The 19,751-nt window shown below is 42.6% G+C and overlaps 1 protein-coding gene across 1 annotated transcript in view; it reads right to left on the bottom strand.

The window, feature by feature from the left end:
* BZW1 (basic leucine zipper and W2 domains 1) overlaps positions 1-18,792 on the bottom strand; it is a 138,697-nt gene extending 119,905 nt beyond the window's left edge. The window contains exon 1 of the mRNA XM_033945371.1: positions 18,645-18,792. The gene's annotated coding sequence lies outside the window, so the exon portion shown is untranslated. The remainder of the gene's footprint in view (positions 1-18,644) is intronic.
* Positions 18,793-19,751: the final 959 nt, after the last annotated feature.

Genomic DNA, 19,751 nt, shown 5'->3' with positions numbered 1-19,751 from the left:
TCTCTTGAGTTTCCTTCATTGGTTCCAGTCCCACCTCCCTTCTGTTTTCCTGAGTATCGCAGTGCACTAGTGGAGCGAAGGAATTCTGTAGAGGTAATATTAGTGAAGGTGGATGTTTCTGTGTTACATGTCACTTCAGGATTAAGCTGCGGCCCTCCATGCAAGCTTCTCCAGAACGCAACAGCTTTTAAAAGGAAGACGTACTAGATGAAATCTAGAAGTTGTATATATCATCCTATTGCAAACAAACTGTACCTGATGTCTATAAGGCAAGGTTCCCATCCCAAAAGAGAACTTCAGGGATGATTCCTTATAGCCTTGATTCCTCTGAAACCTGGCTGTTTCATGGCTCCGAACCAAAATGAACGCTCGCATAGCTTCGAGTACATGAAAAAATATATAGGTGGTTAACTCATGCCAGGAGAAAATGAGAGCCTCATAAATCTGTGTAACAGCCTGCAAACCGCGTAGACATGCGCGCTTTAAAAATAAAGAAAGGCAATCTTGCCTGTTTGAAAAAGCACAATGCCACCAGGCTACCTCACTATACCACAAAGGTCTCCTCCAACTTGAAAGCAGTACCCTACTAACATTAATTATTTGTATACCGCTACTAAACTCACGCAGCGCTGCACAGAGGCACAAATAAGAAGGAACATCCAAACATACCTGGCCTCACCCTTTAATGACTCCGAGAGAGATGAGGAGATACCCGTAACAAACACAGGGTACTCTCCTGTCGGTGGTATCAATGTGCAGCGATTTGACTTCTGGCGATCCATTACAGTGAAAATCTGAGACTGGGCAGCCAAGCACATAGTAGATTCTCTCTCATAAGCAAGTGCCTATACAGTCACCATAGACAAAAAACTGATATTGTGACAAACGAAGCAACTCAGAAAAAACACACCCACCAAGCTCGACTGCTGGATTATGCAAACATCTGGTGAAAAACTTCTGGCGTGTCTGATCCCGAAGTACAGAAGCCGCGGCACACACTAACCAAAATCAGCTGAAGAAGAAACTGAACGCTGCAGCACTCTCACCAGCGCAGGAGCACAAACATGAGCCTCCTGCTCACTGTAATATACCAGCTCATTGAATAGCGTTTAAAATAACCCACTTGGAGCCATCTGGTTAATTTAAACAGAGCCGCAGCAAGTGCAGATTAAAGTCAGCTTCAGTAAGAAGTGTATAAACACTGCGGTGCTCCCTGCCGCATATGCGAATAAGCGCACACCTCCTGTAGCGCGGGAATACACCGGCTGCTTCAACAGAGATGCAATTACACAGCCGGAGCCCTTAGTCGAAGTACTGCCTCAAATTTTAAAATTTGATCGGCACATACACTACCAATACCACAGCAATACCAATGAAATTGAGATGAAATTCAATGACTACATTTGGAAGGAACTTTGGATGAAATCGAAGCACCACTTTGTCATGATGAAATACTGAACGGTGGATCCACCACCAGTGCCTTAAGTTCAACTACTATTCGAGCAGATGTAAGAGAGATGAGAAAAACTACTTTCCAAATGAGATATTTAAGATGAGCCAAGGAAATCTGTTCAAAGGGAGGCTTATTATTCTAGCAAGAACCATGTTAAGATCCCAAACTACTGGAGGTAGTCTTGAGAGGAGGTTTTGACATTGAAAAGCCTTTTCATAAATCTGGATACAAGAGGATGAGCAGCGAAAGATTTTCCATTATGAAAAGCGTTGATAGCACTGAGATAAACTTGAAGTGGTCTTGAGGCCTGAATTGGATAAATGTGGAAGGTAATCCAATACTGAAGATACAGAGGTGGATTTAGCATCATAATGATGAAGAGTACCCCACATGGAAAACCGCTTCCATTTGTTGCTTAGACAGTTTTCTTGATGCATCCAAAATGAGTCCGACAGGCTGGGAAAGATGAAGATCTGCCAATGTCAGCCTAAGAGATACCAAGCTGTTAGGTGCAACGACTGAAGATTGGGATGCAGAAGAGATCCGCGACTCTGCATAAGAAGAGTTGGACAAAGAGGGATTGGTTCCTCCTGACAAAGACGGAGAGAGCCTGTGCTGCCTTGCTTGTTCCCATAATACATTTCAACCTTATTGTCTGTGCAAATAAGGACGTGGTTGGTGACAATGTGCTGAAAAGCTTTGAAAGCATTGTAGATTGCTCAGAGTTCCAACACATTGATATGGCAAAGGTGGTCCCGGGCAGACCAGTGACTCTGAGTGCGAAGACTGTCCAGATGAGCCCCCCAAGCATAGGTGGATGAGTCCATTGTCAGTACCTTCTGATGTGGAGGCTTGTGGAACAACCCTCTGGAACAACTGGAAGAGTTGATACTCTGAAAGATAATTCAAACACATCATAAGCAGATCTTGCTATATATCTTCTAGCTAGAGCAAGGGTGCGACAGAGATGATAAAATTCCTGCAAATGTTTTATTTATTTATTTATTCCATTTTCTATACCATTCTCCCAGGAGAGCTCAGAACGGTTTACATTAATTTATTCAGGTACTCAAGCATTTTTCCCTCTCTGTCCCGGAGGGCTCACAATCTAGCTAATGTACCTGGGGCAATGGGGGATTAAGTGACTTGTAAATTTAACACAATATGTAAGAACTAGAGAGAACCAATTAATTCTAACAATAATAACTCTCTGTTGTTCACTTTTATCCTTTACACTATGGACAAGTGATTGATGTTCAATACACCAGCCCAATCTTATTATGATCTACTTCAAATTGTACTTTAGAGGAGGGGCCTCAGATCCCCGTGCTCTGCCAGCCAACAGCTTATCAGCCGCACTAGAAAGGGAGAAAACCCATTGGCCTTCCTCCCCCTGAGCAGAGTATATATATTCTAGCAGCTCAAAGCTGTCACCGTCTTCACCCTTTGAACTTAAAGTATTTAGCCGAGTAAGTTTTGGTGTTCGATTCTATGTCCTTTCTGATAACGCTGTGTTTTTTTTTATTTAGGAGTCCACCACCCTGATGCAGCCTTTGTAGCGAAACGTCGACGGGAGCGGACCAGTGAGGACAGCAAGAGTTTTTGAAGTATTTTCACTTGACAACACCCTACCAGAGCTAAGTCTTAAAGATTTTTTTTACTTTTACCGTTTAAAGTTTAGCAACGAGTAAAATCTCTAGGCAGGAGGGGGAGGGAGGCCAATGAGGTTTTCTCCCTTTCTAGTGCGGCTGATAAGCTGTTGGCTGGCAGCGCACAGGGATCTGAGGCCCCTCCTCTAAAGTACAATTTGAAGTAGATCATAATAAGATTGGGCTGGTGTATTGAACATCAATCACTTGTCCATATTGTAAAGGATAAAAGTGAACAACAGAGTTATTATTATTAGGATTAAGTGACTTGCCCAGGGTCACAAGGAGCAGCGCGGGTTTGAACCCACAACCCCAGGGTGCTGAGGCTGCAGCTTTAACAACTGCGCCACACTCTCCCCAACATATTTAATCAAAAGAAGGCAATTTCTTAACAAGGTGTTTTATATAGCAGGAAATAGACATTATAATTTAAAACTATTTGCTAGCATAGAATTTTGGTACAGGTGACGCCCAAATTTGTCCATAGTGTGCCCTTCATGCCCTGGTGGCACAGACTTTCAATGGAGTAGATTTTTTCAAAGTCGACTCTACCACTAGGAACTGGTGATAAAGCTGTGGTTTGTCAAAACCCAGAGAAGAATTATAGTGTCCAATTTTCTGCAATGGAGGGAGAAAGTTTCATTTGAACTCACCTCTAATGTTTTTTGGCAGGCTTTTGAATGTCGGATATCTTGGACTTTAACCTGTCATGAATAATAAATGCTAAAGGGGTTTCTGCTCCTGAAGAATACAGTGAAACGGAGCTCTGTCAGGCAGCTACTGATCTTTTGTGAACACATAAGTTTGAGGTTTTGACTGTGTCTGTTATATATTTGAGCAGCATAAAGAAAATTGAAGACACTTGTCAGATAAGGAAAATACATTATATAATCAAAAAAAATTTCACATTATTTTTCACTTATTAGTGTTTTTCATGATGAGGAAACATTATGATGTACGGGGCAAACTAATTTAGGCTATAGGTTTCAGAAAAAGAACAGTTACTTACTGTAACATTTGTTATCCAAGGACAGCAGGCAGATATTCTCAACATGTGGGTGACGTAATCCACAGAGCGGACAGCCTCGCAAGCAGACTTGCTTTTTAGAACTTTCAAAGAGTTTGCGAGTGCCTTCCCGCCAAACGTAGGTCATGCGCTTCCTGTGAGGCACCTCAGTTCAGATAGTTAGCTAAGAAGCCAGCCAGGGGAGGTGAGTGGGTTGTGAGAATATCTGCCTGCTGTCCCTGGATAACAACTGTTACGATAAGTAACTGTGCTTTATCCCGGGACAAGCAGGCAGCATATTCTCAACATGTGGGTGACCTCCAAGCTAACCAGAATGGGATGGTGGGAGTGTTGGCAATTTAGGAGAATAAATGTTGTAAAACTGCCTGGCCAAAGTGGCCATCCTGTCTGGAGAAAGTATCCAGACAATAATGAGAGATAAAGGTATGAACCGAGGATCAAGTGGCAGCCTTGCATATTTCCTACAGATGCTGCCATAACTCGAACTTTATGGCCCGTGACTCAACCCTGCAGAGGTAGACCAGCCTGAGCATAGCAGAAAGAGATGCAAGCAGCCATCTAGTTGGAGATGGTTCTCTTGGAAACAGGATGCCCCAACTTATTTGGATTGAAGGAGTTGAAAAGTTGAGGAGCAGTCCTGCGAGGTTGAGTGCATTGCAAGTAGAAAGTCAAAGCATGTTTATAGTCAAGAGTATGAAGCGCTATTTCTCCAGGATGAGAATGAGGCTTTGGAAAAACAATAGATTGATTGAGATGAAATTCCGAAACTACTTTAGGTAAGAATTTTGGATGAGTACAGAGGACCACCTTGTCATGATGGAAAACTGTGAAAGGTGGGTCTGCCACTAGAGCTTGGAGCTCACTGACTCGTCTAGCAGAGGTGAGAGCAATGAGAAAAACCACTTTCCAAGTGAGATATTTAAGATGAGCCGAATCTATTGGTTTGAATGGAGGCTTCATCAATTGAATAAGAACAAGATTTAGGTCCCAAACCACTGGAGGCGGCTTGAGAGGTGGATTGACACTGAAAATTTCTTTCATAAATCTGGAAACCATAGGATGAGCAGAGAGAGGTTCCCCTTCAATAGGCTGGTGAAAAGCAGCAATAGCACTTAGTGGACTCTAATAGATGTGGATTTGAGGCCAGAGTGAGATAAGTGTAGCAGGTAATCCAAAACCAAAGACAAGGAGGTAGTTTGCAGCTCCTTGTGATGGATAGTACACCAAGAAGAAAATCTAGTCCATTTTTGGGTGTAGCACTGCCTATTGGACGGCTTTCTAGAAGCCTCTAGAATGTCCTGTACAGATTGAGAGAACTGTAGAGTGGCAGTTAGGTTGAGAGGTACTAAGTTGTTAGGTGTAAAGACTGCAGGTTGGGGTGAAGTAGAGGCTCCCTGGTGCTGAGCTGAAGTAGAAGGGAGTACCACGGTTGTCTGGGCCACCGAGGAGCTATTAGAATCATGGTGGCATGCTCCGTCTTGAGTTTGACAAGAGTCTTGAGAATGAGAGGAAATGGAGGGAACGCATACAGAAACTGATGGAAAGCATCTGCCTCGAAGCAGTGAGGAAAGCATATCCTGGAGCAGAACTGAGGCAGCTTGTTGTTGTGGGGTGACGCAAAGAGATCTATCTGAGGAGTTCCCCATTGAGCAAAAATGTGATGTAGAGGCAAGTAATTGAGTGTCCATTCGTGAGGTTGTAGAAGACGACTCAATTTGCCGCCAGACAGTTTTGCAGCCCTTGAATGTAGACAGCTCTCAGGAAGATGTTGTGAAGGATTGCCCAATTCCAAAGCTTCAGAGCTTCTTGACAAATAGGGAGAGATCCAGTTCCTCCCTGCTTGCTGACATAGTACATGGCGACTTGATTGTCTGTCCGAATGAGTACTGCCTGGTCGTGAAGAAGATGCTGAAAAGCTTTGAGAGCATTGAAGATTGCTCTGAGTTCCAACAGATTGATATGACACTGACAATCCATGCTGGACAAATGGCCTTGAGTACAGAGACCATCGAGATGCGCCCCCCCCCCCCCCCCCAAGCGTAGGTTGAAGAATCTGTTGTGAGAATCTTCTGATGATGGAGTGTGTGAAAAAGCAAATCTCTGGAAAGATTGGAAGAGAGAATCCACCAGTGGAGAGAATGTCTCAACGAAGGAGTCACTGTAATGTGTTGAGAGAGTGGGTCGCAAGCTTGCTGCCATTGAGATGCCAGGATCCACTGAGGAATTCTGAGGTGAAGTCTGGCAAAAGGAGTCACGTGAACTGTAGAGGCCATGTGACCAAGAAGAACCATCATTTGTCTTGCCGAGATTGACGTGAGGGAAGACACTCGCTGACAAAGGTGAATAAGAGCATCTTGATGTGATTGAGGCAGAAATGCTCCGAGTTGAACAGTGTCTAGTTTGGCACCAATAAACTGTAGAGTTTGGGAGGGATGTAACTGGGACTTTGAGAAATTGATTTCAAACCCGAGACTTTGGAGAAACGCTATGGTCCGTCGAGTTGCTACAATAACCTCCTGTTGAGACGATGCTTTGATGAGCCAGTTGTCCAGATATGGAAAGACTTGAAGACCCTGCACCCACAGGGCTACAGCCACCACCACCACCAGGCATTTTGTGAAGACCCTGGGAGATGAGGCGAGGCCGAAAGGGAGGACTCGGTACTGAAGATGAAGATTCCACACCCGAAATCTTAGGAATCTGCGAGAGGCTGGATGAATTGGAATACGAGTATAAGCCTCTTTGAGATCTAGGGAGCATAACCAATCCCCTTGATCCATCAGGAGGTACAGTGTTGGAAGAGAGAGCATGCAAAACTTGTTTGTTGAGATATATTGAGATATATGTTGAGATAAATTTGTGATAGAGGCGGAGTCAGAGTGCTTACGTTTAAGAAGTCTCGATGGAGAAGTCCTAGGAGTATGAGGAATTGAGAGCCTCGACTCGTGCCTCGAGACCTATGCCTGGGCTTGGAAGGGGTCTCGATGGCCCTTGACGAACGAGGCATATGAGACTCTGTACTCTTCTGAGGAGACTCTTTAGTCTTCTTTATAGCGAAGTGCCTCGAGGATGAGGGTGCTTTGAGTGAGGCCTCGAACGAGGCTTCTTCACCACGTCTCGAACGGGTTGAGTAGCTGGAGACTCGGACCTGGAAGGATGAGGCGAGGAGTCACTGGAGAACAATGGTCAAGACCGATGAGGTTTTGCTCGTGGTGCCTTGACAGAATGCTCAGGCTGGCTCACAGAAAGCAGGGTCAAGGCAGGGGCAAGCTTGGCCAAAACAGTAGTAAGCTGTGTGGTCAGTATGGCTTGTAGCATGTCCTCGAAGACAGGCACCGAGACCAATGACTCTGGTCTGGAAGGTGCAGCAGTGTGCTCCAAAGAGAGCGACCTCGAAGATGCGTATTCCATATGCATAGGAGGAGGTATTCCATACGCTTAGGAGGAGGTCTCGTAGAGGCTGGCACGACTGCACTCGTTGCCTGGATTGCCTGAGACTTAGTGGAAGGCTTCTTAGGTAGCGTACCTGCGGAGGGAAGAGGAGACTTGCCTGAGTACGAGACCGTTAGAGGCACAGCAGATGAAGTCTTCAAGGACGAGGGCAACTTGCTCGAGGTCGAGGACTTGGAAGAAGAGGCCACCACAGGGGTTGAGGCCTTTTCTGCAGACTGCTCCATAGGATCAAAGAGCTCCAGGATCTTGGCACAGCGCCTCTGGAGAGCTAGTTTTTGAAGGGTAGCACAGTGCGGGCAGAACTCAGGACAATGTTCAGGCCCCAAGCACTTGATATACCAACGATGGGGGTTGGTGAGAGAAATCACCCGATTACACTGGCTACATTTCTTAAAGCCGGTAAGAGGCCGGGACATATAAACAAATACGGCCGTAAGCCCCGCCGGACGAAAAATAAGTTGTTGGGTTTTTTGTTTTTTTTTTTAAAGAGACGTGCTGCACAGCAACTAACAGAACAAAACAAAGAAAGAAAGAAAGCCGCAGTGCGAGAAGGCAACTCAAAAATCAGCAGAGCTGAGAAACAGGTGCTTCTTGGTTACGCGGAAAACTGAGGTACCTCACAGGAGACGCACGACCTACGTTCGGTGGGAAGGCACTCGTGCATGCGCAATGCAACAATCGCAAACTCTTTGAAAGTTCTACAAGCAAGTCTGCTTGTGAGGCTGTCCACTAATGGGCTCCGTGGATGACGTCACCCACATGCTGCCTGCTTGTACTGGGATAACAATAGTTGTCAGCCTAGGGGTATACTTCCATAGATTTGAGTCGCAGCAGTTCTCCAGTACTGAGGTCTCCCTCTTTCAGTGTATTATTTACTACATTCTAATGTTATATTTTTGTACTTTTCCTTATTTTAACACACATAGCGGAGGCTCTTGCTCTCTCTATACTGCCAATTTTTTGTACTCTCTTCAATTTTCTGGGAGCCACTATAACGGTTAGGGGCATTTCCCAGTTCTTGTGAAGAGAGTTTGAGTATACCATGCAAAGGTAGTCTGAGAAGTTCTTCAGGAGGCTCATCATAATCTAAGGCCTCCAAATATTCAGCACTGTAGGCAGAATCAGCTTCTAGCTTGACTGGTAGCTCTTTGCCCAACTGACAAATACATTTGGTAAAAGAGTCTCTCATTAGGAGATTAGCAGCTGTATTGACAGATGTATCTTTCCATGTTTTTAGAATGGTCTGAATAGCCACATCTTCACTATTCTTTCAATTCTGGTGAAGCTCAGTCTGTGTGGTTGGGAAGTATGAGGCAACCTTAATGGAAAAGAAGGTAAAAAAGCAGAGTTTGATAAACTATGGTTGCCTATCCAAAAATATGTGGAGAATAACAAGGTTTGAATGTCATGGGTGTGTATGAATGCTGCACTCTCTGTATGTTTGTGGGAAAGGGTAGGTTGGGTTATGTTTATGGTACATAAATATCCCATGCCTATGTCAACAATGTTAGAAGCAAATGTTTATAGAATCTTTGTTCTCCTGTCTGGATATTTATTGTTATGAAAAATTTTCAATAAAATTTTTTGGAAATTTAAAAAGAAAAAAAAAAGAAAGGAGGACTTTGGTGAAGGAGTGCGTCGAGAAGATCAATACTTACGTCAAGCCTGGTGTCAATCCGACGACAAGGATGATGCCCGACGTGACAGTTTTACGTTTGGAAGACCGTGAAGGAGAGCGATGTTCCTTTTGGAAGATCCTGAAGAGGAACGATGCTTACTGAATTTGGAGCATTGAGACAAGGAGAAAGAATGACGATGTCTCGAAGAAATGAAGCGGGGCCTTGATGGAGAACTGGACCTGCGATGATGTAATCTACGTTTAGGCGAGGAATATCAATGTCGCTCTGGAAAGCCAGTATCGGTACCGTAGAACCTGGTTGCCTTATGCTCAGACTGGACTGGTACTGAAGGAGTCAGTCGGACTAAGGAGCTTAAACATATCACTCACCTGGAAAAAGCGCATCAAGCTTTTCGCAGAATGAAAGCACCGGTACCGTTGGCTTTTCTGCCGGTACCATCTGTGCCGCATCTTGCCTCGGAGAGAGTGACCTCAAAGAGGATGCACACCTTGATGTAGGGGAGGCAAGACGCAGAAAAGGTCGTTGTTTAGTCGGCATCGAGGGACTCAATGTAAGAGTGACCTGCAAGACCTGTTGGGAAGCTGGAGGCTTCTTAGCTGGCTTACCAGAATTTGCAATGTCTCCTGACGCTGGTGTCGATGTCTTCGATGTTGAAGGTGGTGACATCTTCTCCATGTCCATACCGGGCCCGAAAATTTTTTCATGCTGAAGAGTCTGGCTCTTGATGGAACGTTTCTGCAGGGTAGACCACCAAGCACAAGAATCTACATGGTGTTCTGGGCCAAGGTACTGCAAACACCAACTATGGGGGGGGGGGGGGGGTCAATGATGGAAATTGGCCTTTGGCACCTGCAGCACTTTTTAAAACCTATTAACGACTGGGACATCGACAGATAAAGCGCATCAGCCAAATTGAACTCAGTGGCTGAGGAAAAATGGAGCGGGCCTTGCCTGCCAAAGCCCACACGGAGAAAAGAGGAAAAACAAACAAGCAAACAAAAGTTTCCTGACTTCTTTTTTTTTTTTAAAGAAAATTAAAGTACTCTAAAAAGAATTATAAATAGAAAAAAAAATGCGTGAGCGGGAAGGCAAATGGCAAAAACTGAACAGAGACAACTTCTTAGCTATGCAGAAAACTAAGAACTGAGGTACCGCGAGCTTACGTTGGGCAGGAAGGCAATTGCACATGCGCGGGTAGTTCATCAACTTTCATAAGTTCTTAAAATGGCGATGCACTTTTAAAGCTGTCTGTACCGGGGCTCCATGGATGTCACCCACGTGTGAAAATATGCTGCCTGCTTGTCCTGGGATAAGCTGCTCTTACCATGAAATTTTTGTGTGCCCAAGAACATTCCCCAACCTTGCTTCAAGCTTTTACAGCACACATAATTTGTGTATCATTTCCTTTGATCATTAGAGAACTATTTTTCTGCACTGCTTTGGCAGTATGGGGTATATGCACTGTTGGCTCTACCACGGGAGTTCTAAGAACTGGCCTGCAGAGGCAGAATGGAAACATCCTCTGGTGAATTCTCTCCAAGCTTATGCAAGTAGAAAAATTTTCTTCACTTTGGATCCCAAGTCCTTGAACGGAAGATTAGGTTTTTGCCTTGATAATCTTTCCAGTAGAAAAGCACATGAGTACTGAGCCTGTGAGTAGTGCATTTTCACCCACGAGAAATACAAAAGGTATCATCTTAAGCTGTCAACTTTGCCTCCCTGCATCACCAGGCCCTACCCTTGCCTCAGTTTGAAAGAGAAGAAAAAGCAAGGAGGATCATGGGGAAACTCCCTGATTGCATACTTTTGATCAGCTCTGAAAAACACAACTCATTAACAAATGCAACATAGCATCAACAAGGCAGAATTAAAGCAACCACCTGAGTGTAACCAGCACTAACCCTTGTTCGGTTCTGTCAAGAGCAAACCTGGTTTAGACATTTCTGTCTCTCAAGCTGTAGCTTTGCATTACTTCATCTTGCTTGAGTGCCCAATAGACAGACCTCAGTAGAAACATACCTGTCTGAGGCTAAAAGCAGGCTACACTGTTAACTGATAGGGTGGAGCTTCAGGACTCGTGCTTTTCTACTAGAAAGATTATTAGAGGCAAGAACCTACCTAATCGGATGTTCCTGTGCAGTGCAAAGCACAAGTCCTGAACCTGTGGGATGAATCAAAGCAGTCCTTCAGGCCTAGGGTGGGATAGAAGAAGCTGCTGCTAACACCGCAGACCCAAAAGCGAAGTCCTTTTGTGCTACATCCACTCTGCAAAACTTAGTAAATATGTGTAGTGTGGACCACCTAGCTGCCCTACAAATCTCCTCAGGTGAAACCATTCTGGACTCCACCCATGAAGAAGCCACATATCTGGTGGAATGTGCTTTCAAGGAAATTGATGGACTTGTACCACACTCTATGTAAACAGAGAAAACAGCTGCCCATATCCATCTGGCAATCAAGGACTTTGAGGCTGGCCTTACAGTTGCATCCAGAGCACGTTAGGATGAAGAGATGATCTGACAACCTAAAATCATTGGTTAACTCCAGGTAACAAAGGAGAACTCTTCTGATATGTAGCCATGCTAGTTATTGTGTCCTGCTTCTTTACACCTGTGGCCTGAAATGCTGACAGTCAGACATCCTCATTTACATGGACTGCAGAACCACCTTCGGCAGAAAAGAGGGAACCATACAGACACTCTTGCCTCTGTAATTCTGAGGTTCTCTACATGACAGGTCCTGGAGCTCTGAAACTCTTCTAGCTGAAACGATGGTAACAAGAAAGACTGTCTTTACCGTGAAGTCTGTCAACGTGGCCTCTTGCATTGGCTCGTGTGGGGCCTTACTCAGGGTCCTCAATATGAGGTTAAGGGTCTATGAAGGACAAGCTGAATGAATTGTCAGACACAACCATACTGCTCCCTTCAAGAACTTGGAAATGTCCAGTGAACCTCTCTCTAAACGAGCTTGAAAACAGGAAATATTGTCCACCTGGAACTTTCATGGAACTGACTGCCAGGCCCTTTTCTAGGCTTTCTTAAAGGAGAGTTAGGATCGCGGCAACTGGAGCCCTAACCAGCCCATCTGTTGCTCCAAACACAGGAGTTGAAAAGATTTCCAAGTTTCGCATAAGCCGTTACCGTCGCTGGTTTCTTGGAGCAAAGTTGTGTAGCTATAACCACCTTCAAGTATCATTTTTGTACAAGTGCTGCATGCACAACATCCATGCTTTAAGCCCATAGGGTCAGTTCATGTCAACTGTACAAGTGGTCCCCACCCTACCATCTTCAATTTTAATGAAACTTGGCATGTAGGTAATCTAACTTATAACACTATGCCATGCAAAGTTTCAACCCCTAAAACCTGAAATTCATGTAGTACGAGGTGCCTAAGTGGAGGCCTTTAAATTTTTGTGTGTCATATGAAACAAATGGGCAACTTCAAGGGCCTCTTGTATACAGAGTATTGCTAACATCAGCATAAAATTTAGTTTACTGGTGGGTCATTCAATGTCAAGTGGACCAATACTGAAAACTGCCCACGCTCGACCCCATTGAAATCCAACCAAATTTTACAGGGGTGTTGTCTAGGGTCTCAAATGAAATTCTGTAAAATTTTTTGGATCTATCTCTATTTGGTCAGGAGCTAGGGGTGGTTGAACAAAAGCAATCAATCCACTCCATATCTCGTGTGACCTAAAACGCCAACTTTGCTTAAACACTGCGACTACCTAGGAGTCTGAAATTTTGCAATTTGGTACAACACCTTGGGGCAAGTTTCTGTGCCAAGTTTGAAATCTTTCAAACATGCTTCCATTTCTACAGGTCAGCAAAGTAGGCAAAAAAATTCACGAACAAGAATTTTTGGCAAAGTTTGGCTCCATACTGCTGCTAGTAGGTAAGTCAGCTGAGGGTACAACTTTACCAGCAGACATGTACCATAAGGTACTTCCAAGATTTGCAATATGAGCCTTTACAGTGAAGTGAAGCTGAAGATATGACCATTCAAAAAAATATGGCTTTATGAATTTATGCAATTTTCACTATTTTTCAGGTTCAAATATCTCTAATATGTAGTTTTTTGTTTTTGCTGTTTTTATATCATTTGAAAGAGCATGCTTTTTGCTACAGAAGTTATCCTGTTTCATCTTGGACCCGACCTTTCTTTGGTGAGAATTGATGGTTTAAAGATAAGCATTACTTGTTTGCGTAAACATGTTATTTTGAAGGGTCATTGGCACTTCATTGTGAATGTGCAGTGGAACTATATTGATCTGAAAACTCATAACCAAGCTATGCCAGCCACAAGTACTCGTCTCGTACAATGCTCAGCGTTTGACAAACTTACTATGCACTTTTGCCAGATGAGTCAAAATATGCATTGGCTTGCACAAACTACTTACTGCGTGCAAGCCCAAACACATAATCATGCAATTCACAAGAATGTACGCATAGCTGTAGTAGTATGTCTGATACATGCAGTGTTTCTGAACATGTTCTGACTTGTAACTATCACAGCACAGTGGCTATCTGATCAAGTCTGGCTTTAAGGTTCATCATGACCTTATAACACCATATGATTTAATTATTTGACAAAGCTTGCCTTTGACGTGTTGCTTTCCATCTATTCTTTCTGTGCAGCATCTGGTTCTTTTCTTAGTTAACTAGGCTATGCCTCTGCGGATTTTGGAAACTTATTCTGCACTTGCTGACATGTACAACTTGTTTCGCTGTATTTTCATTGTGTTCTCACACTGATATTTTTTACCTTACTTTTATTCTGGTAAGGGAGCTGCCATTTTGTATATGGTGCCCTACCGATTAAGCATGCTGTACCATCTATTAGGCAGTCAACACTTCCTCTAAGAATGTATATTCCCTGTATGGGAGTTAGAAATGCCATGAAATATCAATTTCTTTCTTTCTTTTTCTTTTTTTTTTAAACATCCATGTATATTGTTTTAGTACTTAAAAAGTTATTTTCACTTGGTCACTCCCACCACAGAAATCCATTTTACAAGTGGTAATCATTCATTATTATAATCACATACAAAATGATTACTGTTTTAAAGGTCACAGTATTTCATATCAGCATTTCTACTCCATGCAATAAGTGGCAACTGAAGCAGTACCAGCCTGAACAGGTTGCTCCTGTAACCTGGCCTGTCTCAACTTGCCAGAAGGTAGGGCTTGAAGGAGCAGTTAACCAATGCTAGAAGTCAGCATAGAGCAGTGATCTCAAACTCACAGCCTGGGGGTTACATGCGGCCCGCCAGGTGCTATTTTGAGGCCCTCAGTATGTTTATCATAATCACAAAAGTAAAATAAAACAGTTTCTTGATATGTCTCTTTAGCTATAAATTACAATATTATTAAGACTTAGCCAAAAGGAAAGATTTATAAACTATAAAGAGTTTTACCTCATGCATAATTGTCATTTCTTTAATAAGGCATTAACTATTTTTTCTGAGGCTCTCAAAGTACCTACAAATCCAAAATGTAGCCCTGCAAAGGGTTTGAGTTTAAAACCACTGGCATAGATTGAGGAGGCAAATTTCAATGGAAGAATGCAACATCCTGGTTAATTTTTTGCAGTACTTGCCTGAAAATGGAAATGCAGGGGAAAAATGGGGGGAGGGGGTAGCCACTCATGTCTTTCTTTTCATTTTAACTAAAAGGATTATTAAACTTACATTACTAATTTATGTTGGTGTGGATCTTTTTACAAGAAGTTAAGCAAATATCAAGGATTAATTACAATAACATTTATAAGACTAGGATAGAAACTCAGAAAATTTGTTTTAGACCTTCATGTTTTTACCTTCCTAATATTCTCTTTACAGTCTAGCAAACAGAAGTAAAATTGTTTAGCATATGACTAGTCAACTGGAAGGATGATCACTTCAGAACCTGGGATGAACACAAAGGGTCTAGAATCAGAAAATAAGATTAAATATTGAACTAAGGCCAGTACTGGGCAGACTTGCACGGTTTGTGTCTGTATATGGCCGTTTGGTGGAGGATGGGCTGGGGAGGGCTTCAATGGCTGGGAGGGTGTAGATGGGCTGGAGTAAGTCTTAACAGAGATTTCGGCAGTTGGAACCCAAGAACAGTACAGGGTAAAGCTTTGGATTCTTGCCCAGAAATAGCTAAGAAGAAAAAATTAAAAAATTTAAATTGAATCAGGTTGGGCAGACTGGATGGACCATTCGGGTCTTTATCTGCCGTTATCTACTATGTTACTATGATATTCAGTTAAAATGAATCATTTTAATATGCTTTCAATGTAATAAGCAGCAATACCATCGTATGCCATCCTCGACAGCAAAAGCTGGCAACTATGCTGCACTAGTCCTCTACACTTCCCTCAGTTTCACCTGATTTCAGGAGATTAAAAATGCACATCTGTAAACCAATTCAGATTGCCCTCCATCAAAAACTCTAGTAGCAAGATTTACCACCCAAGTTACTAATCTGCACCACCACATTATCTTGCTGACCACCTTGAGTAGATTCCTTCAAAAAAAGCAATAAATAAATCCTAATACTACATTTAAGTTCCATCACAAAAACTGGGAACAGCAATAAAATAGAATTAGTGCACATAGAAGTTCTAGTGGCAAACTGACAGCCAGTTACAACACAACTGAGTTTTTGTATCTCACATAATACCTTATCAGCTCAACAATGGTAACATTTCACAAGACACTGGAGACATTACATGATTAATTTACACAGTTGAACCATACACAGACTTGTAGCTAAAACATTAGGTCTTTAACAAATAATTTCTAAAGAGATCCAATTTTTCTTACTTTCTAAAAGTTAAATAATCTCAGATCATTTCACTGAAAGAGATAGATCATTCCACTCTACTACTGTTTGATAAACAAAAGATGCAAATATTTCCGAGTCCAAAATCATTTTATCTCGAAGTTGCAAGTAGATTTATCAAATATTGTGGAACCAGGCATTAAATAATATATTTTAAATTCCATCATATATTATTTTTAATCTAATCCTTGCCTCTACAGGCAGCAAGTGCAGAGAGATATAAAAAAAAATAAAAATAAAAATAAAAAGGTGGGGGGGGGGGCCACATGAACATTTTTTTTAGTGCAATAAATGTCTACTGCAGTCTTAGAACAACCCATGCATACACAATTATAATAATTAATTCTCAATAATATGAGAGTTGGACTATCAATATTAATTTTTGAACATCCAAAAATTTCCTAATCTGTTGGTTTTTTTCAAAATAAAAAACAAATTCTTAACCACAATGACTTGATGTTCCATAGAGTTGATTATCCATCTGAATTCCCAGAATTTTCACAGAAGAATCAAAACTATGAGAACTATATTTATAGTTAGTTTATTATTTATAACCCGCCCTTGTCCAGATAGGGGAACAATCTGCAACAAGAAACTTTCAATCAATCCATGGATGGCTTGAAGAAGCCAGTAATAGAAATTAGTTTTTTTCCCTCTATCTTCAAACTTATGCAATGTTACCATTCACCGATCGTATCTACACAAAAAGTAATTTGATTCAATGTGTTATTCCAGTCCTCCGAGATGGCTTGATGAAATCCACTGTTGAAAACAAGAATACTGAGCTTGATGGGCCTTCAGGTTGTCCCAGAATGGCAATTATTATGTTGCCCCAGTATGACAATTCTTATGTTCTTATCAGAACAGATCAATGATGTCAAACCCCAAGTTTACGATTTAGAGTAGACCCCAGTGATTATGACACATTAAATAATATGGGGGACAAATGAGATCTCTGAGGCACACCACACCAACCAGCCTCTAGACAATTCACCCTGTTTCTTAACTTATGATTTATCAAGAAGCAGGAAACCAAGGGGAACAACCCCCCCACTACCTGTAATACCAACATTAGATAAGATCTGTAACCAAGTGTGATCAACCAGATCAAAAGCACATGACAAAGTCAGACTGCAGCACCTCTCACTACCTATCCTTGTTCAATAACAATTTCCCTTCTATGCTGAAATTTTTTTTTTAAACACAACCGGACTTATAAAATACTGTGCCTAAGTAGTTCTCTAATTGAACAGCTACTCAGTCTTCCATCATTTTGGCAAGAACCAGGATTGATGCCACTGGTTTAAAATTGATAAAAAGAGATTATTTTTATTCTTAGGAATAGGACTAAGAAATATACCACCGAAAAAACACTGGAAAAATTCCTTTGGTCAGTGACTAACAAAAGGCATTTTTCCTTTGGACACAGACTTCCACTCTACCCACCCCTATCCTTCCAGCTGCTAGTCAGAACTCTTCCATAGTAACACATTCCATTTAAAGAGATTGTACTTTCTGGATGGCATTTTTACATCCATATTTTACTTCTGAGAAGCCATGTGCACAGTAGACATTATAACATTACAATAGAAACCCTACTGAATGCTGCCCTTGGTAAAAAAAACTGCAGCTACCTATTTTAGTCAAACACTTCTTCCTTATGTCCAAGAGGGGAAATATGTCATTAACTGATGAATCCTTAAAACATGTGACCCAGTGCTGTGGAGCAGCTAGCTTCTGGCCACGCAAAAACTAGGTTATCATTATTGGCAAGCACCATAACGACCGATCCTATACATGACTAGAAACCTCACAGACAATATGAGTAACAAGAAAACGTATCTCTAATATACGACTCCCTTTTAGGCAATATAACGTCTGAAATCAAAGTAGAAACGATTGCTGCCCTCCTCTCCCCTTTACGTAAGGCCCAGCGAACTCAACCAAGAGAAAGTCAAGGCCCTTTAACAGGGACAATACTATATCCAGGTTAAAAAAAAAAAAAAAAGAGGAAACTGCTCCCGGCATGGAGAAAGAGCTCCTAAGTTTCCAAGTTTATTAAAAATTTGTTATACCACCTTATCATACATTACTAAGCATGGGGCCGGCACCATGTCGGCATTTGTCGTTACAGTCCCCCATATTTTCCCATCGCTACGGGCGTGAACTCGGAAATTACTACCTCCAACCCCAGATGCCTGGTTTCAGCCAGTGAGAAAACCTTTACTCGGTCTCCGGCCTTCCCCAGAGAGCTCACACTAGGAAAATAATTCACTCTTCCCCCCCGCCAACCCCCAATCGGAAATAAAAACTTAACAGGCTCAGAGCTGAAAGAAAACAAAGACACAACAAAAGAAGAAGGAAAAATGAGCTGTTAGGTTAATTGTGAGGGTTCGGACTGGGCCCGGGTGCAGGGCCGAGGAGGCGCCTCCTCTCACTTACTCTCCATTATTTGGTCAAAGGCGGGCGGCAGGGCAGGCAGCCGGCTAGCTAGGTTCCCCTCACCCGGTCAACTCCCCCACCCCTTTTTCCGACATTTCCTCGTCGGCACAGGTCGGCCGCACTCGCGAACCCCCCTCTGCTTCTTACCTAATTAAAGGCAGCGAGTAAACAGGCCAGAAACAGACAAAGCCGAGCGCGAGCTACTAAATCCTCCAGCTACAGGCAGAAGCGCGAGGGAGCAAAGAGGCGGAAAGCATGCGCGTCACGGATCGCGTCACCACCAGCATAAACACGCCGGAAGAGGCCATGCGGCGCGCAAGACCGGAAGGGGGAAGTGCCGCGATCCCACACCCATAAAACCATTATTTCACAAACCTCCCAATTCTTAAAACTGGGATGGAGTACAAAGTTCACCGTATTTCATAGATTTTAACTGCATCCTCAAGGTTTGGAGTAGTACCAAATCAACAGAATAAATTATCATCCCCACAACCTATCACTTTTCGCCGTCCCTGGACAGCGGCCTAGACTATTGCGCCATCCTTATTTCCCGTGACCTTAGAATGAACGTCAGTTACTCAAGAGTTAGAAGCAGTATGGAATAGCATAACTTTACCTGTGTAAAGCTGATGACTTTATATTTTAGTTCATTTATGTAAAATGGAGACACGTTCTCTTTTATTTAATGCATCTAATTAGAGATGGTGAACTGTTTCTGCTTCAGGCCTTGGCTCGTCCAAAAAGATGTAGAATGTAATGGGAAAGGTCAGCATTGCACTAGCCCAGGAGAAAACTGGAATCGTATACCGCCTGTGATAGCTTTGAATCAATGAAACAAGATTCTGTGATAAGTGAGCTTGGGGAAAAGACATTCAGGGGAAAGCAGTCTTTATCGAGGGTTATTCTTCATTTCTTCTCGTGCATCGTTTGCTCTTTAGGAACTGGTCTTGTAATCCTTTCTGTACACCGCAGTTATTATATATCTACTGTCTATATTTTGCACTGTATTTGTCTATTTTTCTATAGTGACATTGCATATTTTAAAGTTATCTGCCTTGACCTCTTTGGGAAACCCCCTCCCCCCCCCCCCCCCCCGGAATATAAATGATAATTTACAGTGTGCTTTGTGTTGTTTTAATTTTGTGGTTACCATCCCCACTATCTCCTCTGTTTAAGAGATCCCATGGGCCTATATACGTAAGGGCCCTCCACACTGGAGGGTTGTATGGAATTTGTAATCCAGGTGTCAGAAAT

This window comes from Geotrypetes seraphini, chromosome 5, assembly GCF_902459505.1.
Source record: "Geotrypetes seraphini chromosome 5, aGeoSer1.1, whole genome shotgun sequence".
Taxonomy (NCBI): domain Eukaryota; kingdom Metazoa; phylum Chordata; class Amphibia; order Gymnophiona; family Dermophiidae; genus Geotrypetes; species Geotrypetes seraphini.
This window is presented reverse-complemented; position numbering and strand designations above follow the sequence as displayed.